The following is a 12,942-nucleotide window of genomic DNA, read 5'->3' as shown; positions in this document are numbered from 1 at the left end:
AAGGCAAGCTTAGATATTCGAGATGAAACAGTATTTCATTATTCCAAGCATTAGAGACTTTTAACCTCGTAATTTACTTGGTGTTTAACCAAATCCTGCCAAACATATTGCCTTAGTTTACATAGCAGCTGCAGTAGAGAAGCCTCAGGTTTATGTACAATGCAAAAAATATGCCTATTAACCTATGTGTCATTAGAAACTTGTACCGAGGGAGGAAGAGAAGAATATGATGGTTGCTTTCTGCAGGAGAAATCAAAACTAGCCCCCAAATAAACCAAATCCAGAAATACAACATTTCAATAAAACAGTATGTTTCCTTACATATAAGTGACATGTAGGATATGATTATGATAAAATATACCATTGTGATGTTAAGATTGCACTTAGCACCTTTAATCTCTTTTTCTGGTTTTTCCTGCTTTTGCGTTTTGGCTAAGAATGGCACTGTTAGGATGGCCTCCTTCCATGGCTAGGTTAAGTGTGTGGATGTCGCCCCTAGTTACTATTTCTAAATACTTAGAGGTCTTCCTTATTTATAAACAAGCCAGTATTTTTAAGTTATAATGTTCTCATATAGATAAAACTTTTCAAGGCATAAGGAGGTTCAGGACATTGGACTACAGGTCACCCATCTAACCACTGTGAGCAGTGATCCCATTTCTCTGGGTGAATTCTTTCCTCTTGTATAGCACTTGAAGTCTTTGTTAAATTTTGACCTGTGTGAAAGGCTTTGATTGAGAAGGGAGGTAATGTTTGCTTTTGATATTCCATGTTATGACGCACTAGGACCCAGGCAATTAGCAAGGGCAGAACAGGTTTTCCTTTTGATATTAATATTACATGTTTATAAAATATAAAAGAATAGGTGCTAAGTTTCTCAGAACAGAAAAGGAGACTCAGCCATTCTAGAAAAAGTAGAAAACAAATATTTCCCCAAAATATTTGTTTCTAAATTTAAAGAAGAGTTTTTAATGCAGCTTTCATGGGTTTTATTTACATTTGAAGAATGTAAATGCAAATTATTTACATTTTAAGAACAAGTAAATGAGTATGATTCCCAATGACTATAATAAACTGTTTTGCATCCGATCCCAAAGTTGAAGGATCCAGCCTACCGTAATTTATGTTGTGCATGCATGCCTGCATGATTGTGGAGGTCATTGGACAATGAATGTTGTTCCTTCAATACTAGCTACTATTTTGGAGACGGGGTCTCTCCCTGCCCTGGCACTTGGCAAACAGACCTGCTGGCCCTCAAACCTTACGGATCTGATTGTTCATCCTGGGCTTAGTTAAATGTGCTATCAAGTCTAGCAGTTTTTAGTGTGTGTTCTGGGAATCGAACTCTGCTCCTCACTCTTGCAAGGCAATCACTTTTCCTACTGAGCTACTACCCTACCCTAAACCACAAACATTTCAAAATGATTATACCGAGGTTTCCTCTTAAGGTATTTCAGTACAACTTAGAAATTGTAATTGTCTGTAAGAAAGATCAAATTCCTTTTGGTGAGACCATCTGCTAGAAAAGACTCCATTTTTGCAATGACCTATAAACTGTTAGTACGCAAGTATGTGAATAAAAAAACGGAAAAGATTGCTAAAGTTATTAGATATCTTAATATTTCTATAGTTTTAATAGAACAGAAAAGGAAACTGCTTTCAGATATTGTCAGCAATACGCAGTAGGAATAAAATGAAATAGATAATTCATACAAAAAGAATGTGGAGCTGAAATTATGGCTGAGTAATTAATAGCAGTAGAGGCTCTGCCAGAGCTGGGTTTTCTTCTCAGCACCCACAGGACAGCTTATGCTCTCTGTAAAATGGTCCCAGAGGATTTGTCACCCACTTCTAGTGTTTATGGGTACGAGGCACCCATGGTGGTATAGGTGCAGGGAAAGCATTCATCCACAAAAATAAGTAAAATAATTCTTAAGTAGAAACAAAAAGTAAAATTATAAATAAATGATAAATATATGAAATAGGTCTTAGTGAAAAGATAGCAACACATATATATTTCTTTAAAAAGCCATGCTATCTGTCCATATGTTCAAAGGAAATAGATCATCTGCAATGTGCTATTCAAAATTATTTCCTTTCTATATAGATTAATTCACATTTGTATGTATCACTTTTACAGTTTGGCAAAGACAAGGCAAGCATTTAACTTAACATGAAACTTATTTAAATATTGGACAATACACACAGTTTAACTTGAGTTTCTACCCCTCAGCAAAGACAAAGGTATCAGAATAAACATGCACTAAGATTTCCAACATTATTGTATAGAAAAACACAGTCTCTTCTGCTATAGAAAATATTAAGAAGAAGAAAAGAGGCATCTGCCATGCAGGAACACACACAGGGTTAAACAGTTCTTTCTCAAAGAAATGTAGACCTAAAATATTCCTAAAGGTCACATGCCATCTCTTCAGCCCATTTAAGGCTTCTGAAATGCCACTCTGAAGTAAAATAACTACCTCTCCAGAAGAGTCATTCCATTAGAGAGCCAACTAACATCAGCACAGAGATAAATGGGGGAACAGAAAATTGATTTTGCACTTGTGCTGTAAGTGTGGTCAAATGTTACAGGCCAGCACATCAAACAGGATTCCAGACACACTGTGCCTGGGAATAATAGCAGAGAGGATGTGGTTAAATGCAGTTTAATCATGCGGTCTGCTCTGTTCCATATATCGTGAAATATTTATTTACTCTCTTTTAGCAGGCCACATTCACATGTCGTTTTCCTTTGTTAACAAATGTGTCTCCCTGTTACTACAGCTGAGACTTTATATCCCAACACATCTGCACCACTGCGCTCAGGGACCAGTTGAGAGGTCTCAACAGTGACCCAGCTTTTATTTGACTTAAAATATAAAGATGATACAACCAGAAGATACTTTAATTAATTTTTTTGAAAATTACAGGCCAAGACGCAAATGTTACACAGACTGAAAAATTATTAAACGATATTTACTGAAACTATTGAATCCACTAAGTTTCTGAGAGTATAGGAAATTTGTACCTTCCAACCTTTCATGCTTCCCTTGACTTCTACATGACACTTAAGGGGCTGCCATGTTCAGTGGGGACCCACTATTTCTATTCCTGTGTTTAAGATCTCACTATGGTTGAATGGAATCAGCCATGATGAATGCCGTGTGCTCTATTCTTTCCTGACTGCACTAAAGAGTCTCTTAGGATAAGCAAGAAGCAGTCAATGACATTATTAAAAGCCCCTGTGTACTCTTGGCAGCTTAACAAGGAAGTTGTAGCTATTTTTCTTTCTTTTTTTTAAACTTATAGACATTTAGGGCTTATAGACATTTGGACAAAAATAGCCTTTCTCCAACTATTGCTGAACAAGTGAACAATTCCTGTGGAGCTTGCAGGGTGGGTAAACTTCCAAAAGAGAGGAAAGATGAGAAAATTAAGGTCTTCATTAAAAATGCCCTATAGAATAGCCATGGACTCCCCTGCACCTTCCTTCCTGGTTCCTCCTCTTCACCTATGGGTTTCATAATCTTCTTGCACCCACCCAAGAGCACAGTGTACTTTATTTTTCTTCTTCATGGAAGTCAGGAGAGATTTTTGAGGCATGCATGCTTTTCACACATGACTTTGCATTTTGGCCAATGATAAGGGCTTCTACTCTGCTGTATGGAAAAGACAGCCACAGAGCTCAGCTTCAAATGTAATTTTGAGAGAATTGGAGTTAAATTCCACTCTGAAAATTCTCTTACAGAAATGCCACTTTATTTTTTATTTTTGTTTATTATTGCTCTTTCGGGTTGTAGTTTTGTTTTCATTTCTCTCTTCCCTTTATCCTTCCAAACCCTTCCATAAACCCTCCTAGTTCTCTTTCAAATACATGGCCTTTTTTTTGTTTTTCAGGAATCCCACTTTAAATGCTTTGTTTCTAACCTCGTTTTATGAAATCAAGATTGAGTCTAAGAATTTCAGAAACTACACTAGGTTCAGAGAATTCTGATGACCTATGGGGTCACGACCCCTTTGCATATCAAATGACCCTTTCACAGGGGTCATTTGCCAGATATCCCGAATATCAGATATCTGTATTAGGATTCATAACAGGAAAAAAATAGAGTTATGAGTTATTTCACGTTGGGGAGCACCACAACATAAGGAATTGTATTAAAGAGTCACAGGGTCAGGATGGTTGAGAACCACTGATGTAGTGATTTGACAAAGACCTTTCATTGGGAGTTTTCTTTAATTATATGTATTCATATTTGTGGTTGTGTGGAAGAGGACAATTAAAGAGACTTAGTTTTCTTGCACCAACTAGGTCTTACAGATAAAAATCATTCTATGGAGCAAACACTCTTATTTACTGAGCCATCTTATCAGCCTTGAAATTAGGTCTTTGCAAGGGATGATGGCCTTTTAAAGCTCTGTAAATATTAAGTTACTTCTTTTTCTGTGATTCTTGTTAAAATTTATTTATTTATTTATTTATTTATTTATTTATTTATATCCCAAATGATGCTTCCCCTCCAGGTCCTTCTCCCAGAGGACCACCCTACCTCTTACCACCCCATCCTCTTCTCCTTTGAGAGGTCCCCCTTAGTATCCTTCCACCTGTGCATCAAGTCTTGGCCAGATCAGGCACATCCTCTCCTAATGAGGCCAGATAATGCAGCCCAGAGAGCCTGAGCTACCTGTGTGCTTCGTACGTGCTGGGGCCTCATTCATGCTAATGTAAGTTTCATGGATTGGTTGCACAGTCACTGAGAGCTCGCAGGGATCCAGGTAGTTGACTTTGTCAGTCTTTCTGTGGGGTTCCCATTCCCTTCAGGCCTGTCAATCCTTCTCCCAACTCTTCAATAAGTTTACTCCTGAAAGCATGTTCCTGAAGAGTTAATGGCTCTCCAATTGTTAATTCCTAAGATGTCAATCCCTACTAACCTAAATCTAGACCTTTCCATTGCCCTTAGCATCCTAGCTAGATTGGTTGTCTGTATCCCCTTTACAGTTCTGACCTCATTGCCTTCTTCCTTGGCATACAGTTTTGAACTAGGATCCGTGTTGTATTATATCCTCCCTTTAAAAAAAGAATGAAATGCCTTTTGTATCTAATATATAGATACTTGTTTTCTCAAACTAGTATCTGTTGGAGTCTCTATACTATTTTTAAATTTTAAGGCATGCAATAAGAGGTGATTCATAATTTACTCTTCTTTTTTATTTTCCTACAATGATAGCACTATGACTTGGATTTTCTGTTGCTTGATTATTTTGTCTTCCTCTTCCTGTCTCTTGCATCAGTGTGTTCCTTTTCCATTTTCTTTTCAGTTTGTTTACTTCTCTGTTGTTGTATTAAAGCTTAACAGTTAGAAATGAATCATTTATCCTGACCACAGAGATATTGAATGGAGACCTGAGACCTCCTGCCAATGTCGCAAAAACTTTGCATACAGTGCAGGTGTGGAAGGGTTGCTTTCTGAATCCCTGTAGAGGACTCTATCAACTGTATACTATTGCCTTCCAGAAACCACAGACAGTACAGCCACTGTGTTCTTCCCCAAAACATTGTGTTTTGTTAATACTATAGTTTTACCAAACATCTAAGGAAGCACCAGGCACCCAGCATCTATTGCCCTTCCACTAAGATATTACTACAGATACAGTATTTACTGCTTACGTGCCAAGAAGCTATGAGTATGGCCTATAGTTGAAAAGCAGGTAAATTATGGAATCATTTTTGAAAAGCAGTAGGATAAAACTTTCTTTGGTGAAGCTTTTCCTAAATGAAACTCACCTCTGAGTTACTTTTAAGCACTTAATTCCCCTCGTAGGTAACAGTGAAAACATATTCTCTGCTACCAGGTAGCTTATGTTCATGTTGTATGGAACGAGAGCGATTGCTAATTATACCAGAAGTAATCATTGTTTATACTATTACTCACCATAAATCTGAAAACTGATAGACAGATAGGTACGTAGAAAGTTAATTACTTTCTCAGTCTTGTGCTAAGTACCATTTCTAGTCTAGTTATTTTAATCTATTGTATTCCCTGCTGCAAAGATTTTTATAAATGTTAATTAGATGAGGAGCCACAATACACATTTAGACTCTCATAGTTTGACCACGCAACAAGAATATATTGTTGCTACCTAGACGGAAGTTCAGTAGTCTCTTACTACCTACGTATTTTAAGGTGCCATTTGCTTACCTCACATAAGGTTCACAATTGAAGAAAATCTTCAGATAAGTGTCATATCGCACTATCTATATTTTTCTATAGTACATATAGAAAGCTTTTGGCACAAGTCAGTAAGAGTCATTGCTCTATGGCCTTCGCTTCCACTGCTGCATTCTGACTCTTACCTTGAATTTCTCACCTGATATAAGTTCACAAGATATGAAGTATGTGCTTGAAAGCCTAAGTAATTATTCCGTGCTTTTTTTGACTTGATGGCCAGCTCCATTTTAAATATAATATGCCTGAAGCTCTATTTTTAGAGTTTTTATTATAAAATATATTAGTTTTAAATAATTATGAATTTGTTTTGATATTTTAATGTGTTTGTATAATGGACTTGATTATATTCCTTTTCTTCTCTTGCTATCCTCTTTCTGACCCCCTTATTTTTCCAAATAGTTCCCCCTTTTTAAATATTTCTTCTCACTTCTTTTTATAGGAATATGGACACCTTATCAATTACTACATCAATTGAGAAAATGTTTTCCCTTTGTCTATCAACCATTAACCATCTGTAAATCCTCAAGGACTAATGATTATCTTTCCATTCTATAATAGAATATCAACAAACTCCATCTTGAACAGATCTTGTCAGTGCCTGAGTTAGTTTTCTTTGCTATGATAAATACCATGGCTAAAAGCAACTCATAGAGGTAAAAGTTCTTTTCAGCTTATAGTTGAAGACTATCATGAAGGGAAATTGGATAAGAAACTCAAGGTAAGACACAGAACGCAGCAGTGGAAGCAGAGGCCATAGAGAAATGGATCTTACTGGCTTGTGCCCAAAGCTTTCTTAGTCTACTTTCCTATAAGAAAGCCACTTTTCCAGGAGTAGGTGATGTTGTTGGTAACTTGCATGAACAGAGATACAATAAGATTTGTTGGCTCACCTTATAAGCTATAAGGAACAAACAGGTTGAAGAACTTTAAATATAAAATGTTCTTCCCACAGGAATTTTCACTGCCTTGAATTTCTTTCAAGATACTTTTAGTTTTTATTTTCATAATGTTAAGAGCTAAGAAAGCATAATGGTAGATGAACAAAAGATGCCATTCTGTAAATGACAGCTCTGACAATTACCAAATGTGCATGTGGTCAATGTTTTGGCACTGTTCTATAGTATGTAAATCAGAAAAACACATACATAGGATTCTACATATTTATTTTACAATTTTGGACCCAAATAAATTAATCTCAAAGCATTATTTATGAAGATAAAACAATCTCTGTATTGACTATATTGACTGGTAGCCACTACTGAAAAGAAAAGATGCTTTATATGATGCTTGTGCGATGGTTTAGTGTGAATCCAATTGCGAGGTTAGCAATGCTATGATTTTGATGTCTTACTTTAGCTGTTCTTTCCATCCTGCATGCCACATAACTAGCATGTTAATTGGTAAAATTTGAGGTAAAATTTCTCTTGAATAGGCTTCAATTTCAAAGAAGCATCTGAATTATTAACCATTTGTTTAAAAAGCATTGACTTTTTATATAACAGGAACTTTGTTCGGTATAAAGAATGCATAAATTACATAGACCAAGAAGACGTGAATATTTGGATCAGCAAACTTATAGCCTAATAGGTAAGAGCTAACAAATCTTTTATATTCTATCAGAATGTGGCCATCTACGGCTTTTTTATTGATATGTTTCCAAGGTATTTTCAGTGGCTGTAATTATGAAACATCTTTTCCTGCTACAGCACAAACTCCAATGCTTCATCCAACAAATATTTACTGAATTCCACTTCCATATTGCAAAATGTTAAACATAGAAGAGCCCACAAATTGTTGCCCTTGACATTTAAAAGTTTCTTGTCTAGATAGGTACATAGGCAATAAAACAGAAAATTCATCATACACAGTTCTAAGTGATGGGGTAGAGGAAATACATTAGCTAGCATGGCAGCATCCTACGGGTTGGAATGAGAACCAGGAGCTTAAGCAGAGTCTTTTCTAATGCATATAGTAAGCTTGAAAATATGGCCGTAAATAATGAGTGTTAGAAATAAACCTGGAGGGGTAATATTTGACAAGATTGAACAGTTCCTAAATTACTTGAACATTGTTCTTTGGTAAATGGGTATTTGATGTTCAGTTTTGATTATTACTTTGACTGGTTTTCTAGATAATAAAGTATAACTCTTGGTTGGTTTGTCAGAGTATTATTAAACATGATCAAGTAAAGTATGAAGACATCTCTTTGGATGGTAGCTGTCTTAATATGTTGAGACAATGATGAAATAAAGTCATAAATAAACTCATAGAAATCTAATAGATTAGATATAGTCTTTCTTTGGTTCTTGGCAATGATGGGATAATGATGATGATGCTCTACTGTGTCCTGATTTTATGATGCTCTGCCTCACTTCAGGTCTACAAATAGAATCAAAGTAATTATGACCACACCTTTTAAAATTATCCACCAAAAGTAAACACATAAGTCTTTACTCCTTTAAATTGTTTCAAGTATTTGTCCCAATAGCTTGAAACCTGACTAATACACACAATTAAGTGTGTGAAGTGTGCAAGAGTTAGAAGTACTGTTGTGTTGTGAGTCCCTAGTCATTTGACTCAAAGCATTCAGAACTGGTTTGTGGAATGAATGTGGAAAGATATAAAGAAGTATGCTAGAAAGGTGTTGAATACTATGAGAAGAATTTAGTGGATGATTGTGGTAGTTATTCAGAAGACCAAACAATGGACAAATAAAATATAAATACTGGGTTCAATACATTCCAGATGGTATAAAGCCCTGATAATTGGACTTGAAGATATATGTGCTACATTTTATCAACAAACAACAAATATGCTTAGATATTACTCATGTCTTGAGATTGTGGGAGGCTAAGATTAAAGGTGATGGAGTAACTAATCAGGTGGAAGGAATTTCAGATGGCTAAGCATTCAGTTTGTAGCATGACTTTCTGGTTCATTTTATCCAGATTTAAAATCAGAAACAAGAGGAAAAAATCAGAGTATGAAGATTTGAAATATTCTATTGGACAGCCATGCCAATACAAAATGTGCCAGGGTGAGGTAATATCCAGGAAGCTTCCACCTTTTCAGAAGAGAAGGGATGTATATGTAGGGATGGACTCTGGGGAGGTACTAGGAGGGGGTAGCAATCACAGTGTAAAATGAATGAATGAATAAATAAATAAATAAATAAATAAATAAATAAATAAATCAGGGAAAAGCCACGTTTTCTGAAGAGCTTATAGCTCTAGTGGTTTGAAAATGATTTACCTAGTCTCAGAGGCTTGTTTGGGCCCTCATCTGTAGCTACTTGTGAAGTATTAAGAGTTTCCCTTTTGGAAGTGGTGAGTCCCTGGGTGGGATTAAGGTTTTAGAAGCCTCTTTCTATCCCCATTATGCTATCTGTTTGTTGTTTGTGGATCACGATGTGAGTCAGTTAGTGCATCAGGGTTATGCCTGTTTGACTACGTCATGGTCCTTACCCTGGTACTCACATCCTTCTGAAACTTACTAGTTTTTTTGGCTATGGAATTTTCTCACAGCAATAGAAAACTAATTAATACAGCTGTTAAAAAAGTAAAACATTGTTTTTTTTTTCTGGGACAAAAGGAACAATGTCCTGAAGGCATCTTATCAATGAGCAAAAACATCAGCCATTGCTAGCTGAAGGCATGTTTATAATTTCACTTAAAACACTTTTCTTCAAGAAGAAAATTCATACTCAGCAACCTGTTCAAACACAAAGAGCTAGGAAATAGTTTCCTTTTTTAAAAATTTTTATTGGACATTTTATTTATTTATATTTCAAATATTATCCCTTTCCTGGTTTCCACTCCGGAAACCTCCATTCTATCCCCTTCCCCCATGCTTCAATGAGAGAGCTCCCACTCCCACCCGCCCACTCCTGCCTCCTGTCCTGGCATTCCCCTACACTACAGAAATTACTTCACTATTTTACGGCTACACAGACACTCAGAGGCTTCTACAACTGCAGTTGAAGACCACTCTATTGCTGTTGAATTGATGGTAGATGTTGATGGCATCAACAATTTTTAAGACAAGCAGAACACAAGAGTTATAGGGTCTTGAACATTTCTGTCACCTTTTTAAGGAAAGCCCTTTAGTCCAGGCTATGTGTAGGATAGTGTAGAGGAAGTGAGAGACACAGTAGAAGGTTTAAGGCTCAAAGTGCTAGATATGAAGAACATCTGCCTAGAAGGATTTTAGGTGGAAGCATAGCCGTCCCAGGAGAGAGGGTATAGTGGCTACAGACAGCAAGGAAATGGAGTGAGAACTCTTCATACCTTTGAAGCTTGTATCACATGACCAAATATCCTAAATGTCAGAAGTGAATACATGGAATTTAACATTTTCTCTAGTAGATTTGGTCTTGACTTTATGCCGTCCCACCTTTATAGGCTGACATTCCTCCCTTTTGAAATGGGAGTGATGACTATATGTCATTATATCTTGGAAGTGTGAAACTTTCTTAACAATATTTTAAACAAGGGTGGCAAAAGTTTGTCTTGACTCTCAAAGGGGATTTTGGAAATGCTCTTTTGAGGATTGCTAGTACTGCTTTCAAAGAAGCCATCTGCCCATTCCCATGCTAGATGAATTAAGTGCTAGTGTGACTAATGAGATAATATCCTCTATGCATTTTGTGAATATATCCTTCCAAGAAATCTACAGTACATAAATTAATGTGTGTAAATCTTCTTCTAAAAGCCCTAGGAAGCTGACACATGGAGAAAATAATTAAAAACCAAACCAACAAAAAAAAAAAAACCCTGAAAAGTGAAAGTTGTACTTTAAACATGATACAAGTAGATCAATATTCTAAGAAAATATTAAAATATTTGTATGTCTAGATTATAGAAGGACACCACCATTTGATGTGTCATTTTCTTAAACAGTAATTCACAAGGGCAAAACAAAAGTTTTGGATAATATTCACAAGGACCCCTGATTAAATCTCACTATCAGTATAAAATAGGTAGTTATCGCAAGTATATTTAGCATCTTTAGTTTTATAGAATATCTAAAGTGGAACATTATGCTGAATGCCAAAGCAGCAATTCTAAGAAAATGACATTGAAACTATATTAAGTTAATTTCTCAAAATATTTTATCTTAGAAAGACAATTTTTAAGAAGTTTTAAATGTTAGGTATGTTATTAACATTTTTCCATCTTTATTAAATTGGATATTTCTTATTTACATTTCACATGTTATTCCCTTTCCTGGTTTCCAGGCAAACATCCCTTAATCTCTACCCTTCCCTTTCCACATGGGTGTACTCCTCCCTATCATCCCCCATTACCACACGAAGCCCGTTCTCTGGGACTCCAGCCATGGCAGGACCAAGGGCTTCCCCTTCCACTGGTGCTCTTACTAGGCTATTCATTGCTACCTATGAGGTTGGAGCCCAGGGTCAGTCAATGTATAGTCTTTGGCTAGTGGCCATGTGTAGTCACTGGAAGCTCTGGTTGGTTGGCATTGTTGTTCATATAGGGTCTAAAACCCATTCAGTTCTTTCAGTCCTTTCTCTGATTCCTTCAACGGGGGTCCTATTCTCAGTTCAGTGGTTTGCTGCTGGCATTCGCCTCTGTATTTGCTGTATTCTGGCTGTATCTCTCAGGAGAGATCTACATCCGGCTCCTGTCGGCCTGCACTTCTTTGCTTCATTCATCTTGTCTAATTGGGTGGCTGCATCTGTATGAGCCACATGTGGGGCAGGCTGTGAAGGGGCATTCCTTCAGCCTCTGTTCTAATCTTTGCCTCTCTATCCCCTCCTAAGGGTATTCTTGTTCCCCTTTTAAAGAAGGAGTGAAGCATTCGCATTTTTATCATCCGTCTTGAGTTTCATGTGTTCTGTGCCTCTAGGGTAATTCAAGCATTTGGGCTAAGAGCCACTTATCAATGAGTGCATACCATGTGTGTTTTTCTGTGATTGGGTTACCTCACTCAGGATGATATTTTCCAGTTCCAACCATTTGCCTATGAATTACATAAGGTCATTGTTTTCGGTAGCAGAGTAGTATGCCATTGTGTAGATGTACCACAATTTCTGTATCCATTCCTCTGCTGAAGGGCATCTGGGTTCTTTCCAGCTTCTGGCTATTATAAATAAGGCTGCTATGAACATAATGGAGCACATGTCTTTTTTATATGTTGGAGAATCTTTTGGGTATATGCTCATGAGGCATTCATAGGCAAATGGTTGGAACTGGAAAATATCATCCTGAGTGAGGTAACCCAATCACAGAAAAACACACATGGTATGCACTCATTGATAAGTGGCTCTTAGCCCAAATGCTTGAATTACCCTAGAGGCACAGAACACATGAAACTCAAGACGGATGATAAAAATGCGAATGCTTCACTCCTTCTTTAAAAGGGGAACAAGAATACCCTTAGGAGGGGATAGAGCTGGGTCCTCAGGTAGTGCAATGTCCAATTTTCTGAGGAACCTCCAGATTGATTTCCAGAATGGTTGTACCAGTCTGTAATCACACCAACAATGGAGGAGTGTTCCTCTTTCTCCACATCCTGGCCAGCATCTGCTGTCACCGGAGTTTTTGACCTTAGCCATTCTCACTGGTGTGAGGTAGAATCTCAGGGTTGTTTTGATTTGCATTTCCCTTATGACTAAAGATGTTGAACATTTCTTTAGGTGCCTCTCAGCCATTCGACATTCCTCAGCTGTGAATTCTTTGTTTAGATCTGA

This window comes from Rattus norvegicus, chromosome 4, assembly GCF_036323735.1.
Source record: "Rattus norvegicus strain BN/NHsdMcwi chromosome 4, GRCr8, whole genome shotgun sequence".
Classification (NCBI taxonomy): domain Eukaryota; kingdom Metazoa; phylum Chordata; class Mammalia; order Rodentia; family Muridae; genus Rattus; species Rattus norvegicus.
This window is presented reverse-complemented; position numbering follows the sequence as displayed.